This window comes from Amblyomma maculatum, chromosome 8 (genome assembly GCF_055883805.1).
Source record: "Amblyomma maculatum isolate TAMU_Amacu chromosome 8, ASM5588380v1, whole genome shotgun sequence".
NCBI classification, from domain to species: Eukaryota; Metazoa; Arthropoda; class Arachnida; order Ixodida; family Ixodidae; genus Amblyomma; species Amblyomma maculatum.
Window position 1 is genome coordinate 101,412,053 of NC_139351.1, and position 15,523 is coordinate 101,427,575.

General features: G+C 43.1%; 1 protein-coding gene across 1 annotated transcript in view; it reads right to left on the reverse strand.

The window, feature by feature from the left end:
- Nucleotides 1-15,523, reverse strand: part of LOC146182002 (uncharacterized) — a 223,046-nt gene that overhangs the window by 39,257 nt on the left and 168,266 nt on the right. The gene's annotated exons all lie outside the window — the stretch shown is intronic.

Here is a 15,523-nt window from a genome sequence, read left to right on the forward strand (position 1 = left end):
TAAGGGTAACTTGGTAGGCCCAGATTAAACGGGCAAATAGTTCGGTAGACGTTACATGTAGTGGCGACATTGAGACGAATTGAGGCTCTAGTATCGGCATCGCCGCAGCCTAAGTTATAACAAAACAGAACTGCGCGAAGGCAACGGGACAAGAAGGCACGAATGCACACACACACAAAGCGCAGACTCTTGACTGGCATGTTGACAGAGCAATGAGGTTGACATAGGTGGTTGCCGCTTGTCTCTTGTTGACAGGAGGAGTGGTTGAAGAAATGTAATCAAGTAAGACGTGATGTTGGGCTAGTCGGTTCATGGTTATAACAAAACAGTTCTGTTTTGTTATAACCATGAACCGACTAGTCCTACATCACGTCTTACTTGATTACATTTCTTCTACTCTGGGGCTCTACCACTCCTCCCATTAACAAGGGACAAACGGCAACCACCTATGTCAACCTCATTGCTCTGTCAACATGCCAGTCAAGAGTCAGCGCTTCGTGTGTGTGTGTATTCGTGCCTTCTTGTCCCGTTGCCTTCGCGCAGTTCTGTTTTGTTATAATCATGAACCAACTAGCCCAACATCGCGTCTAGCAGCCTAAGTGTTTGATGCCAGCAGGAGCTCGAACGCTCGAGGAACCCGGAACATCCCCAGAAGCCCATTAAGAAGCGCAACGCCGGTCCGCTCCGCCGGCCGCGCATATCTGGCTAGCTATTAATCTGATCTAGGGGGCCTCCCAGGACAGCTCTGCACTGAAGCGTCATACATTATTCAGCAGATCTGTGTGAGGAATGGTATATAAAACGGTATACGGCATACACGGTATACAGTGGTTGAAAACAATATGGTAGCGGCCTAGATGCCACGGCGATACGGGAGCCTCTTTTCGGGATCGTATTTTAGCAGCTCATCTCCAAACAGCGTCCCTCCAAACTATACGTAACGGCTCAGCTGTCACCAGCGTGCACTCAGAGCCAATCACCTGCTGTTTATGTTATAATTATCCCTTATATCCTGTCGAGATGTGCGTATTGCTTTGGTAATAGGGGCACGTGCTATGCGTCCATGCGGACCAAATCCTACCTGGATTGAGGCTCCGCTAAGCTACCCTCCTTCGTAGCTCTTCGCCTTCGCTGTTTCGCTTTTTTTTTTTGTGTGTGTATTATAAGACAAATGTATAGCCTCCATATATTCATTGCACTTACTGAAGAAGAGAGCCATATCTCTTTAGTCAAGATGTTTTGTTCCCAACCAGGCCTGTCCATAAAGCGAGTCATGCGTATAACGAATCATGGGGGAAAAGAAAACAAATATTCGAAGCAAAAACTTCGTCGATTGGGCCTGCTTCTACGCAGCAGTTGTTTTGTATCAGTGAACTTAGTTGTTTTCTATCAGTGTGTATGCACAGAAAACACAGAATACGCTATTGCTGAATATTTTTCTGTCAGACTTCGAGAGGTAAGAAAGAAACAGTGGGCGAGCGCCAAGCAAGAATGTGAAAATAAAAATAAAAATGGTTGCGCTGCATACGACAAAACATTTTGTACTTGTGGTGTAACGTCAGACATTTATATTCTTGTGCTGTAAAAGTTTCGTAGCTTTGTGTAGTAATTTTCTGTAGTCTATATGTAGTTCTGTAGCACCTTTATGAGGCACGTACCTGCAAAAATTCTGACCTTACTATCAGAGTTTCTGTTGCCACTGCGGGCAACCGCGATTAAAACCCGCATAGAAATTCTCTTGTGCCTAAAGAAAGTTTTGCGTAGACTTCTTTCAACTGGGTAGCGAAAGGTAAGGCTTATTTATTTACTCACAGTGCTATCAGTTCTATTCAGGAATAGGATGGATGTTTTTGATTTCATTAAAAGTATAGACATAATAAAAAACTATAAAAACTGCACATAAGTACAGTAATGACCAAGAAAACAGTTCGCGAACAGCTTATTTACTAGCGCTGGGCATCCATCGGCATTGTTAAAGTCATCGAAGTATTGAAGAACTCGTCATTCACTGGTATAGACGGTATTAACGTCAAAGTTTTAAAAGAATACTAAGAATACGTAAAACCTGCTTTTGTCACTCATTTTTCAGGATTCACTCCACACCGGCTCAATCCCACGTGACTGGCTGCTGGGCAAGGTCATCGCAGTCTTCATGAAAGACAGCCGTTCATCACCGAGTAACTACCATCCGATTTCAATAACAAGTGTTTTTTGTCAAATAATGGGACATATTTCATATTCGCAGATTACTAAGTTTTTTAACGTCCGTAAATTTCTTTAATCCAAATCAACATGGTTTCTGCAAAAATCATTCTTGTGACACTCAGCTTGCTCTTCTCCTGCACGACCTGCGTTTAAACCTAGACAGCAACATCCTGACTGACACAGTATGTTTAGATTTTGAAAACGCGTTTGATAAGTTTATTGTCGTCTTCTGTTAACGTTATCGCTTCTTAACATCCATCCATGCGTTCTGAGCTGGATTCGAGGATTTTTAGCTAAGTCAATACAGTTCGTGTATGCTAACTCATACTCTTCTTACTTAACACCCGGTGCTTTCAGGCGTACCTCAAGGTACCGTGCTTGGGCCTCTCCTTTTCTTAACATACATTAATGACCTGCCAAATAATATTTCTTTCTATATCCGCCCTTTCGCTGACGACTATGTCATTTACTGAGGAATAACCAACTCCACTGACTCTCTAGAGTTACAAAGGGAACTTTTTCGAATACAGGACTGGTGTAACACTTGGCTCCTGACTTTTAATTCTCTAAAATTGTACGCTTGCCCAATCGTCACAACTACGTTGCTTCTGATTACAGCATCAATAACATCCAGATTGCAATAACTGAGACGGTGAAATACCTCGATGTATATATTTCACGTGGCCTAACAAGGATACAGCATGTTAACCAGATAATAAATTCTGCTAACAGCCCTCTAGGTTATAAACGAAGTAACCTTTCCATCGCTTCTCCCCCTACTAAACAACTTGCTTTCCAAACGTTTGTGCGTCCTAAAATAGAGTATGCCAATGCTATTTTTGACCCATATCAAATTAACCTAACTAGAGCCTTCGAATGAGTTCAGAACCGAGCAAGACGATTCATTTTGTCAAATTATTCCTATTATTTGTGTATTTCAGCTCTAAAAGCACAAATAAACTTACCCTCTCTAGCTTTGTGGCATAGAATTGCGCGTCTTAACCTTCTTCATGAATTTTTTTTCATTCTTTGCCCTCTGATAACTGGTACATAAAAGAAGCCCACCGAATCGCCCGCTCAAACTACCTGAATTCTATGAGCCTCATCGCTCACAGGCTCATACGACTACTTTTCTCTAGCTTTATGGTATAGAATTGCGCGTCTTAACCTTCTTCATGAATTTTTTTTTTTTTTTCATTCTTTGCCCTCTGATAACCAGTGCATAAAAAAAGCCCACCGAATCGCCCGCTCAAACTACCTGAATGCTATGAACCTCATCGCTCACAGGCTCATACGACTACTTTTCAGCAGTCATTTTTCCTGCGCCTAGCACAGGACTGGAATGGCCTGCCCACAATCAATCATCGACCCCAAAGTATTCCAGCGGCTCATCGATAATCTTTCATTGTGATTTTCGTTATACTCGTTCGCAGCTGTAATCCCCACTGCCTCATGTAATGTTTTACAGGAGACCTTTGAGAAATAAATAAATAAATAAATAAATAAATAAATAAATAAATAAATAAATAAATAAATAAATAAATAAATAAATAAATAAATAAATAAATAAATAAATAAATAAACAAACAAACAAATAAATAAATAAATAAATAAATAAATAAATAAATAAATAAATAAATAAATAAATAAATAAATAAATAAATAAATAAATAAATAAATAAATAAATAAATAAATAAATAAATAAATAAATAAATAAAACAAGTTATTATTTAGCAGTTCACATAATGAAGAGCAGAATTCCTCACTGCTCTTTGTACATATGTTATTATTGGGCAAATTATTTACCCTATATCTCGCGCTTTCTGGAGAAAAACAATACTTTGTGCAGTATTTTGAAAATTTGTTTCCTCTGAACGCTTCGAATTCTTATTGCACGTTATTCAGAAAATGGGCTCCTTTATAAGTGCACTGTTGCTTTCCAATCAGGACTGGCTTATGCATGATGAAATAGAGACGGGTTAAGCACACCTGATTTTGCCTGAACTGCAGGGTAATCAGATTTGCTTCGTCATAAAGCGGAGAAACTAATTTTTTTTTCTTGTTAACAGGGGAGATAAATCAGTGCACCCGACTTTGTAAAAATTCTAAACATGATATAAAATAATGACCATGCGGATCCCACAGCTTGCAGGCGTGCCCCAACATTGGGCGCATCAACATCTTGTATAAGCGATTATCTTTGTCTTCGTCTCAGTCTAAAAGTGTTCGTTTTATGTACCGTAATATTTCATTGCTTTACCGATTGCATTTACACTGTGCGATTTACAGCTCAAGTTTGAAACAAAATAACCGATTAGACATCAGTACGTGGTAGTCATAAGGGAAAATGAGTGCCGTTCACCGCCTATAGAAAAACTGCACCACAGTACTTATGCGGGCCTGCCAAAGACAGACAACGCCATCAGCGGCAGCTCCTGGGGGAAGGCTACGCCAGTGCATGATGGTTAGCACTGATTAGATTAAGCATGATGGTTAGATTAAGCAGTGCGATTGGACAAAGCGGAGAGAAAAAGTTAAAAGAAAGATCAGATACATTCTCTTTAACTGTGTGGCATGCAGCTAATGAAAATATAGCATCAGACAAGCGAGACTCAGTGCCAATGCGTATAAAAGCATATCGCATGTTCGCACATTCGGGCGGGGGATAAACAAAAAGTGCTCAAATATATCTCAACACAGCAATAGGCTTCAAATAACTTCAATATTGACACGTGCATTAGAGGTAGAAGTAGAAGCAGTGCAATCGGTAGGAGTAGAGGACATTCATTGCCCGCGTTCCTAGTTCTCTCTCGGCGCCCTCGTTCAGCGGCTGCATTAATTGTTTAGTATAATACATGTTACAATATAGCGAACGTTTAAAGAGGAAAAACAGCTTTATTATGAACTTCTCTCTAAGACGTACTTTTACGTTGCCTTTCGCTGCTGTGCTTCACACAAGAAACACAGAAAATTTAATTACATTTTGCACTGGTCATCGCCCTAAATTTTTGCGCAATAGGAATACGTGAGCCAAAAATGGTTTCTGTGCATTTTCTTGCTGCGCATTGTCTGAACAATGATTTTCATATTAAAAAAGTGATAATATGTTGAGGAACTTTGACAGTCAGAAACTTTTTCCATAATTTGAGTCGTCCGTCCTAAATAGAGTGCGCCATATTATTTATTTATTTATTGCAATACATTAATAACAACTCTTCAAATTTGTTCACACTTGGACATTGAACAATACAGGAAGAGAGTGAGTTCCATCGCTCAATTTCACAAAGGAAAAACGATTTCTGAAAGAATTTTGTCCTGGTAAAGTACGGGCGTATTACCAGGGAACATTTTAACCTCGTGGACGAGCAAAGTATATTTATCTCGCTGTAGGTCGGCTTTATTATGGTACATTAAGTAAAGAGGCTTCAGTCTGGCGATCTGTCACTGCACATGCAGGGGTTCCGATTTTAGCTTCGTTAACATGTAAATGACCTACGAGAGCATACGGCAATCGGATAGAATAAATCTGGAAAGGAGGTGCTGCACGTGCTCATGCTTATTTGTCTTTGGTGAAATAGCAGTCCCATACAGAGGATCCATACTCTAGAACTCTGCGAACAAGCGTACGATACGCTTCCATCTTTACGTTGGACGGGGCATTCTTTAATTTTCTACGCATGAAGAAAAGTTTAGCAAATGCTTTGCTGGGTATTTTATTGATTTACTCGTAGCAACTGAGCTCGTTTTTAATGGTTGAGTCTAAGTATTTGACAGACGAGACTGATTGAATATGCTGGTCTGCAACGGGATAGGAATACGACTACGATTTCTTTTTTTCTTGTGATTGACATTGATACTTATTTCTGACAGTTAATTTGCATTTTGCGCTCTTTGCACCTGTCCCCAAGATTACAGAGGTGCTGATATAGTAAATTCTGGTTTTCAAGACCTTTAATTACACTTAAGGTGAGACAGTCATCCCCAAATAGTTTAACAACGCAACAATTTTATTTCGGCAGCGTCACTGACATAAATAAGAAAGAAGAAGGCTCTGAACACTGAGCCCTGCTTTATACCAGATAAAACAACCAGCTCATCAGAATTCACACATTATTTCGCACTAGTGCTCCGCTCCTGCCACTTTTCAGTGGTTAGTGTGAAGGTATTCCGCATAACGTTTGTTTTACTAAAGGTATAACTACATTTCCACAGTCTCTGTGGCCACCTTCCACGTGCGTCGCACCTGAAAACACTCCCTAAAGTCGAATCCAAGTCGAGGCGACCGCCTTTCGATGGAGGCCCTATGCACGGCGCCGGTTTGCTCTGCGATGTGTGGAAATTAAGGAACTCCAGATGCTCGAGATTTCTAAAGCCCTCCACTAAAGCGTCCCTCAAAATACGATGTCGCTTTAGTTTGATAAGAGCTCAATAAATGGAGCAAACCATCACACTTATAACCGTTTTCTTACATACATGGTAAATCACCATTGAGAACGTGTGAGTCCTTACAATTTGCGTAGAAAAAAAAAATACCACCCACTAGCTGGACTAGGAACCGTGTACTGCCGGACCCAACTAAATTTCTGGTGAGTACCAATGTAATAAAAGCTCTCTCACGGTCTCCGAAGATCAAGCAGCTGGTCTCGATCAAAAATGTGAGCAGTGCCACGGCCATTCGCACACATCTCGATGGGCAGAGGCAGTCTCGAGACATGTCAGCCACGCTCATCTTCGTCATGGCTCGAAGCTTCGCACTGGTTTCCCACCGGCCATACTTTAACTCTCTACCTTCGAACGGTACGCGCTACAGGTGAACCATTTCGACAGCAGACGAAACGACCCTGGTGTAGCGGTGCTTTCAATGTCGGGCGCTCTGTCTCCCGTGACAGATCGTCCGTTATGACGGTCGCGAGAAAAAAAATACGACGTGCTGGCTGCACGCATGACAGGTCACACTACGTGCTAATGTTAACTTTTTTTTCCTCATTGCATAGGAGCAGGATGCATGAGCTTGCTCAGCTTCCCAGGAGTAAAAGATTGGTGTTTCTGCGCAATAAACAAAGAAACCAAAAGGCGACGAAAGACCGGCTAGAAATGCACGTTCCCTCAGAAACGGTGCTCTTGCCGCCCCACGGGCGTTTTCTTGCGAAAGAGTTCACCTGCAAACAAACCCCTAGCAAGCACAAATATGTACAGTCTTTGTCAAAAGTGTACAACCTAGGGGGTCTGCTTCTGAGCCACTGCGTGAGTGAGGCTTGTGATGACGCCTGCACGGACACCTGGGGTGCACGCTCTTAGTATCTTTTAAGCATATTAATGTGGAACAGTTTCTTAGCGTAGCGCAAGTCAATCCAATAATCTATCTGGTTCTTCTTTCCAGAAACCACAAAATGACCTTTCCACTGCATTACGAGTTTATTATGGCACTCGACAGAAGAATGAGGGCTCGATACCCAGCATTTAAATGTCATTTCTTACTGCTCCTATCATAATTTCCCTTCTGAGACTGTTCAGAGCTCCCCAAATTTTGATGTGCTACCCGCACAGTCTATTCGATACGTTCGCTAAGGTAGAGTACATAACCATATACCGTCTTCGTATCCTCTCTCAGTTCTTCTCTTGTCCAGAGCTCTCCAAGGACTGTGAGCGGTCCTCGCACGTTTCGTCCAAAAATTAAGTCAAATGGAGAAAACCCCAAACTCGCCGGCGGTACCTCCCTGTAGGCGAACAGCAGCGGAGCGATATACTTACCTCAAGTTTTGGGTTGCTCCTGACTAAGCTTCCGTAGCATCTCCTTGAGTGTGCCGTTAAAGCTCTCCATCATCCCGTTGCACATGATGTGGTAAGGAGTCATGCAAAAATGTTTCACTTCCAGATTATCATTGAGCTCTCATCATTGCAGAAGTGAAACAAGAGCCCTGGTCACAAAGGATTCCTCTCGGAAAACCTATCCTTGAAAACATCTCCCCCAAACATTCTGTCACGGTTGCTGAATCTATCTTAAACAGAGCCACGGTGCCGGGATACCGGGTGACGAAGTTGACGAGAGTGAGAATATATCTATTCCCTCCCAACGATGTGGACGACAGCGGACCGACAATATCAACAGCGGAGCGTTCAAATAGAGTTTCAATAAGAGGCATGCTTCTCAGCGGAGCTTTACCTACTTTGCCTCTTGCGAAAGTGTCGCAGGACCTGACATATATCTCAATCTCTGCCTGCACTCCTGGACAATAGCATTCTTCAAAAACTCGATCTGTAGTCTTCTTAACGGATTAATGTGCCGACAGCGGGCTATCATGGGCAAGGTTTAACACGTGCGATCTGCAAGACTTTAGAAGTACTAGCTGTCAAATCTCTCTGTCGAAGGTCAGATAGTGGAAGCGATACAGCAAACAGTTGTTGACAGAATACGAATGAGAAGTGCAGTGCTTTTCATGGAATACCTTTCCTTCTTTCACTCAACACGCCTGCGATGATCCATCCTGTCTCTGCTCTTTTTCTAGCATTTCCTTGGTGAATCGCATGGGGCTGACACTTAAAGCAGTCCTTTTAATTATTTGCCCGGAATCGTCCTTTCCGACCAATACTATACTTTTGTGCCTTCACGTTTTCCATTTAGGTTGAACACATCGCTCTTCTCTATGCTATGAAATAGTTTAGGGCCGCCCTCAGGTTATTTCTAATTACTATCTGTATTTGACGGCTCACGAGCCTCCGGTATATTTCCAATTATCACGTCGTACAATGGTGTCTCCATGCATTTCGCCATGGCCGTGCCAGTCAAGTAAGGGGAAGCAATATACGCTTATTTCTCGGGTACTTCCATACTACTGTCATCAGCCAGGAACACCGTGGATGTGGTGCCGGTGAGAGCTGTGCCAGGACCCAGAGCCCTGCACACAACCACCGTATCGTTCCCAGTGTCGCGTAAAACATGTACGGGCAAACCTTGGAGCCCTCCCTCTAACACAGGCAGGTTTTCTGAGTCTGCAGATCTTTTGCAGACAAATCTGACCGCAAGCTTCTTTCTTCTCATCTGGTTCCAGCCTGCCTTCCGTTATGGACGCCACCTCAGGCGCAACACTCTCCAGCTGAACACAACAGGACGACTGCTTCTGGTTTTCGTGCTTACGGGAACAGGAACTCACATCATGTCCTGCCTTTCTACACTAACTGCAATAAAGTTGTTTTAGCCTAGAATGACAATCAGGAGCCTTATGTCCAGGTTGGTTACACACGAGGCACTTTGCTGCCTGTCTACGGTTCGGAACATCCTTTTCTCTTGGGATGTCCATCTCGAAATGCTCTTTGAACAAAGACAGGTTTCCTTGCTACTAGGCCTCAAGAAAATTGTATGCCACCTCAGCCATTTTATCCAGCGTCTTACACTCTTTCCCGAAGGAAAAATCGCAAGATGGCTATGACAGTTCCTCGTGAACTATTCGGCCACCACAAAGTCACGTAAATCATTGCACGAATCGAAATGACTGAGCAAGCGGGCCGCGTATTTTTTGCCTGTTTCTTTACCAAGCGGTTTACTTTCACGAAACCGTTCCTGATATATTCTTCTGCTATAAACCTGAAATGCTGGACAGCGCCATATTTTGCCTTATCATAACCCATTCACTCTATATGAGAGAGTCGACTGAACTCTCAAGGAGCCTCCCCAGTCAAGCACATAGTTAAGTTTGCGGGATTCTCCCAGAAACGAAGTGTTCACCGCGGGTCCACTGTCTGTAGTTGACTGGTCTACGGAAAGAAACATCCGTTTCTTTCCGGGAATTCAAATATCGGATACACGTTTGGTTCCTCATGTGGATGTCAGATAGAGATTGTGGCCATGTGTGTGTGTGTGTGTGTGTGTGTGTGTGTGTGTGTGTGTGTGTGTGTGTGTGTGTGTGTGTGTGTGTGTGTGTGTGTGTGTGTGTGTGTGTGTGTGTGTGTGTGTGTGTGTGTGTGTGTGTGTGTGTGTGTGTGTGTGTGTGTGTGTGTGTGTGTGTGTGTGTGTGTGTGTGTGTGTGTGTGTGTGTGTGTGCGTGCGTGCGTGCGTGCGTGCGTGCGCGCGTGCGTGCGTGCGTGCGTGCGTGCGTGTTCAATTGCGTTCCTATTCATTCACTTGCCTTTCTCGAATAAACCTTAGTTGTGAGTTAGCGCCTGTCCTTGTCGTTCTTTCTCCGTCCCTGTTCCCAGTTCGCGCCTTTTTCAGCCATGACCGGTACATAAAGCCGTGAAATGTTTCTTCTTGGGTGCGTAGTCAGTACCCCTACAGTGTCCTTGGAAAACGACTGCGACCGCTCGACAGCCTATGCAAAACAGTGATTCCTGGCGGCGCTGCGAGTGGCGCCGTCTTGGGAGACCGCCGTCCGCAACATATTTTATTCTGGCCCATTTGTAGTCACTCAGTGTCTGCGCTGAGCGCGACCCTAACTCCTATCTCAACGATTCTGGCTTCGACGATCCCCGTCACCAAGCCCTTTTAAGTGGGGCCGCTCTTGGCATCCTAGAAGTTTTGGGGGAATCAAAGCGCCGGTTTTCGATATGTTTGAATGGGAAGTTATAGAAACATGGTTGTCGGAGCCGTCTGTATCAACCCGTTGTAATCCGGTACAGCCTTTAGGGCTGCGTAACTACCTACGATCCAGAGCGGTAAGCCTTGATTGCCCGGATAGCGGACTCCAATCTACACAGCACTCATACGCCCCAAGACTTCGCGCTGCGCAAGCTCTCATTTTTCATGCGCTTTTTTTCTCATTTTTCAATGTTACATACATTTTTTTCCTCATCCGGGATCATCTCACGAGTGACGTAAAACAAGCATCAAATATTTGCCCTCAGGCGCAGACTGATTTATGAATCTTATGTGTTGCCGGACTCTAGACACTTGCCAGTATGCACTCAGTGTCAGCGGTAATGATGTTTAATGACACACGGCTACTCTGCTGCAGCTTAGGGTCGGTGAATGATAGAACTAATGGACGTCGCATTCGGCCCGTAAAGAGGTGTTCCGTGCCACTGGCATTTGTTCTGCTCTCTCATTGATAGTTTTAGACTTTATTTCTGACTTTACGTTGCTGCTCCCCAGTGACATACTAAACTCGAGCAAAGGTGCTGATATATTCTACGCTTCTTCAAACCAGCTACTAAAATAACACTGAAATGAATCATAATTTATAATCGCGCACCCTGTATCCACTATCTATAACAGAGCGCATTCAGTTGTATCTTTCGTGCTGGTATTTCAAACTGCCCGCGTAGTTTCTCTCATGCGATGGGAATGGCTGCGTGCCCTGAACTGTCGCTTGGTGGTTGTGGGTGTGGTGAGAAGCTTTTACTGCACAATAAATACAGGTGTGGAGCCACGTACAAAGTGATGTCCATGTCACTGAACCTCGTCGTGCGTTCCTGCAGGCGTCATTATTCATCACAAATCTCTTGAAAAGAACAAGCTTCGAGGCGAATGTAAGGAAGGGCAACTGTGCTAGTAAACAGAAAGGGAATTAGGCAGTATTGGGCCTGCTTCCCGCTCTACTCGAGTGTGAAGCTAACTCTGTACCCACTTTTATAGTCGCATCAAAATCTGACGTGTCTAATTACCGGACTATTTCCCATGGGCACCACAGGCACGTGGTAGCTGGCACGTCTCAGTATTGCTTCTTCGATGGTTTGTTCGACTTAACGAGACCACATAATGTCAGAAAATTTGGAGGTTGGTTGGTTTGTGGGGTTTAACGTCCCAAAGCAACTCAGGCTATGAGAGACGCCGTAGTGGAGGACTCCGGTAATTTCGACCACCAGGGGTTCTTTACCGTGCACTGACATCGCACAGCACACGGGCGCCTTGCTTTTCGCCTCCATCGAAAAGCTGCCGCCGAGGCCGGGATTCGATCCCGCGTTCTTGGGAACAGTAGTCGAGCGCCGTAACCACTGCGCCACCCCGGCGGGGTAGAAAATTTGGAGGAGTTGCCAACTCGATTTGCTTATTTGGAATGGGAAGGTAAAATAAGAATCAATCTCCCAGTGCTCTTGGAGGCCGAGTAAATTTACGCCAACTATGAATGACTATCGCCTTATAGCCTTAATGAAGGAGCTGTTATGTCCACTAGATTAATTGTTTTTTTTTTTTTTCACTGGTTTCCCTAACCGTCGTCAAATGCATTTAAGAAAGATTTGTCGTGCATGACAAAACTATTGGGATTTTGTCGTGGCATAGCTGCAGTGATTGATGGCAACGGTCAGATTTTCTGTTTGTTTTTAGATTTTAAAGAAACGTTTGACACAATTTGGCATTTTTCGAGAAAATTCGACACCCTAAAACTGAATAGATTATCACCGCTTGGGTCGCAAGCTATTTAACTTTACGGTACGGAAATAGCAAATAGTACTTAATGGCACTTGCTCGGTTTCGGTCTCAGTTACACCTGGCGACCTCCAAAGGTCTCTTCTGGGCCCTCTTCATTTTCTTATTTTTATCAATTGCAATTGAAAGGCGTCGTTGTATGGTGATGACTGTATTTTGTACTCAGTTGTCTCAAACTAGACGAGTTCCAGAGAGATTCAGGGCTATATCTACCGTATATATGATGGATATACAAGAAACGTTTTTTTCTGACCAACAAAAAGTGTGTTCATTTTATTATATAGCTTTGAAAAAAAAAGAACGCAACAAATATTAATACATTAATGCGATAGCTTTGAAAAAAAAGAACGCAACAAATATTAATACATTAATGCGTATAATTCAAATGATCAACTTACCAGAAAGTAATCGGCAGCAGTAATAGCATAGGGCGTTTTGTCGGCCAAATTTTACAAGCCGAGCATGTCGACTGCCTAGGTGACTGGTCGACGATATTCTTCATTCAATTCAGCGCCAAGCCAGTCGAGCCAGGTGGTGGTGCTCTAGAAGATTAGGGTGCTCTAGAAGATTAGGGTGCTCTGGAAGATTAGGGAGCTCTAGAAGGTTAGGGAGCTCTAGAATATTAGGGTGCTTTAGAAAATTAGGGAGCGATAGGAGCCTCACTATTGACCAAGTGGGCAGTGAAAGAAGCAATGTGATAGGTTAGCTTAGGTGAAAGGGTAATTGGGACAGGAGTGGTCTGCTCGATAGCGATGAATGCATTAGTTTGAACGTGCCGGAGATGGCGAGCTCTGGCACAGCGAGTGGATAAGGGGGCCAATCCACCTAGAAATTAGTTGCGCGTGCAAAGCAGCGCTGACTGTAACAGGCTCTGGTACCTAACAGAGAAATGGTACCTCCATCTGAAGCCCTCATGTGACCCTACACCGATCTCGTTTAATTGGTCATAATATCCCTTTCCCTGCTGTGAAAGGACTGCTTAATCATTAGGAATACTCCTCCGCTTCCGCGACTTACGTCTTTCCTAAGGATTTGATAGTTCGAAGAACATATTTGACCATGACTCAGTTGCAAAAACAATATCAGGATCTAGTGGCCCCAATCGCTCATTAAAGTCATCAATTTCATTTTTATTACTTTGGCAGTTCAGTGGAAGAACTGAGCACTCGGTCAATCTGTTTTTCGGGTTCTTAGCATGTTGTCAGACTCGAATACATTGTTGTATGGAGAAATGATAATTTGGTAATTTTATCCAAAAAATCCGGTGGTACCAGTCAATTCTTGCCTCTAAGCTTTCAGCTTGGATTTTTTTTTTAGGCTTGGAAAGTTCAGTGCTAATACTTTTATGATAGCATGCGTACCCATATCACTGGCATGACTTTCATTACATGAGTAAAATAAAATAATAGCTTAATATACTAAGCACTCATTCGCCAAACACTTCGCCAACAAAATTTAGTCGAATTATTGGATGAAGAGAGGAAATGGTCGGTAAAAGCACACGTGATCATATGGAGTTCGAAAGTAGGCATCGGCATTTTTAATGCGCACCACGTAAAAGCCAGCACTGAAGTAATTACACAAAATTAGTTGCATTCCATCTCCCAGAGAAAATGTCTTTCACATAGCAGAAACAGCATCTATAACAGCTGAAAGTTAGCGCCAATTCTCCAGCGTGACACTGCCCTCAACTTGTTTCGTACGCATTCTGGTTCTTGCTTTGTAGCAATATGCTTCCACTTACCAGTGTAACCTTACGTTGACGCTTCGTCTCAAAGAAATAAACCGGCCGAAACGATGCGCATCTGGATCTAAGAAATATCCCGCAAACCGCCCTAACTGCAGTAAGCCATCGATTTGATCTTATTCTTGTAAGGAATGTCATGTCAATGATATGGGTGCGTGTGCATTAAACTGTGCAAGGGGGGTAGCATTAAACTTTCCAAACTTCAAGCGATTCCATTGACTTGCCTGTTCAGTTTTCTTTTGTGGCTATTGACCACAGCGAACTGTGCTCATGTTGTTGTTGTTGTTCTCCTCTAATTTGATGGCACATGCACTGGGGACTTAGAAGACTGAACTTTCTTCTCTTTCACTCCGCTTGCACTCCTCCTGGTGTTTATGGTGGCCACCACTTGCACTTAACCCTCATGTCTTTCCATTTTTCACTCTCCTTCTCTGTTCTTTAAGGTAGATATGCTATCTATGATCGCGCGGGCACGAGGTTTATTAATTACAGTTAAATTAGATTAAACCCTCTGCCTTTCCTTTTTACACTCTCCCTCTGTGTTTTTTTAACTATCTGTGATTACGCGGGCACGAGGAGATCATTCTTGCAACCTGGGGTGGAGCATGGGTGCTCTCGGGAAGAGCGGCATATTAGTTAAATAAATAACCGCTTACTACTGCTCTATTCGGATTTATTACCCGTTTCAATAAAACTTCAACATTGTTACATCCACACGGGAGTACTGTGAAAGTATTTATCCTTAAAAATTGCTCGCATTTTAATATTCATTGCGCTTCATTTCGTTATCTGGGTTGAATTTGAATCTGTGTTTGCTTTTTATCGCCTTCATTTATTAACCAGTCTCATTATCTGCGTTTACTCGCTTTCGTTACAATGCAAGAATTTCCTGAGGATCACTTATAGTTTTATTAATTTGGGACACTTTTCTGCGTGGTTTACGTCTTGTAGTAATTATTTAAATTAACAAACCTTGATTTCATTTGCCCTGAAGTGCCTCAGTAGCCTGAGCAACAAGTGAAGTCCCTGGAAAGCAGATGCCATCAATGGCCATGATTGTTGAAGCAGCAGCATAGAGATTATAGTTATCGTAAGAACCTCTCCCATTTCAGTGATGCACCACGGATGGAAAAGTGAGATTAAATAGGCATGCAGAGTGGATTCAGATTTAAGGACTAGATTAGAACAGTCCACGCGTCGGCATCACTGT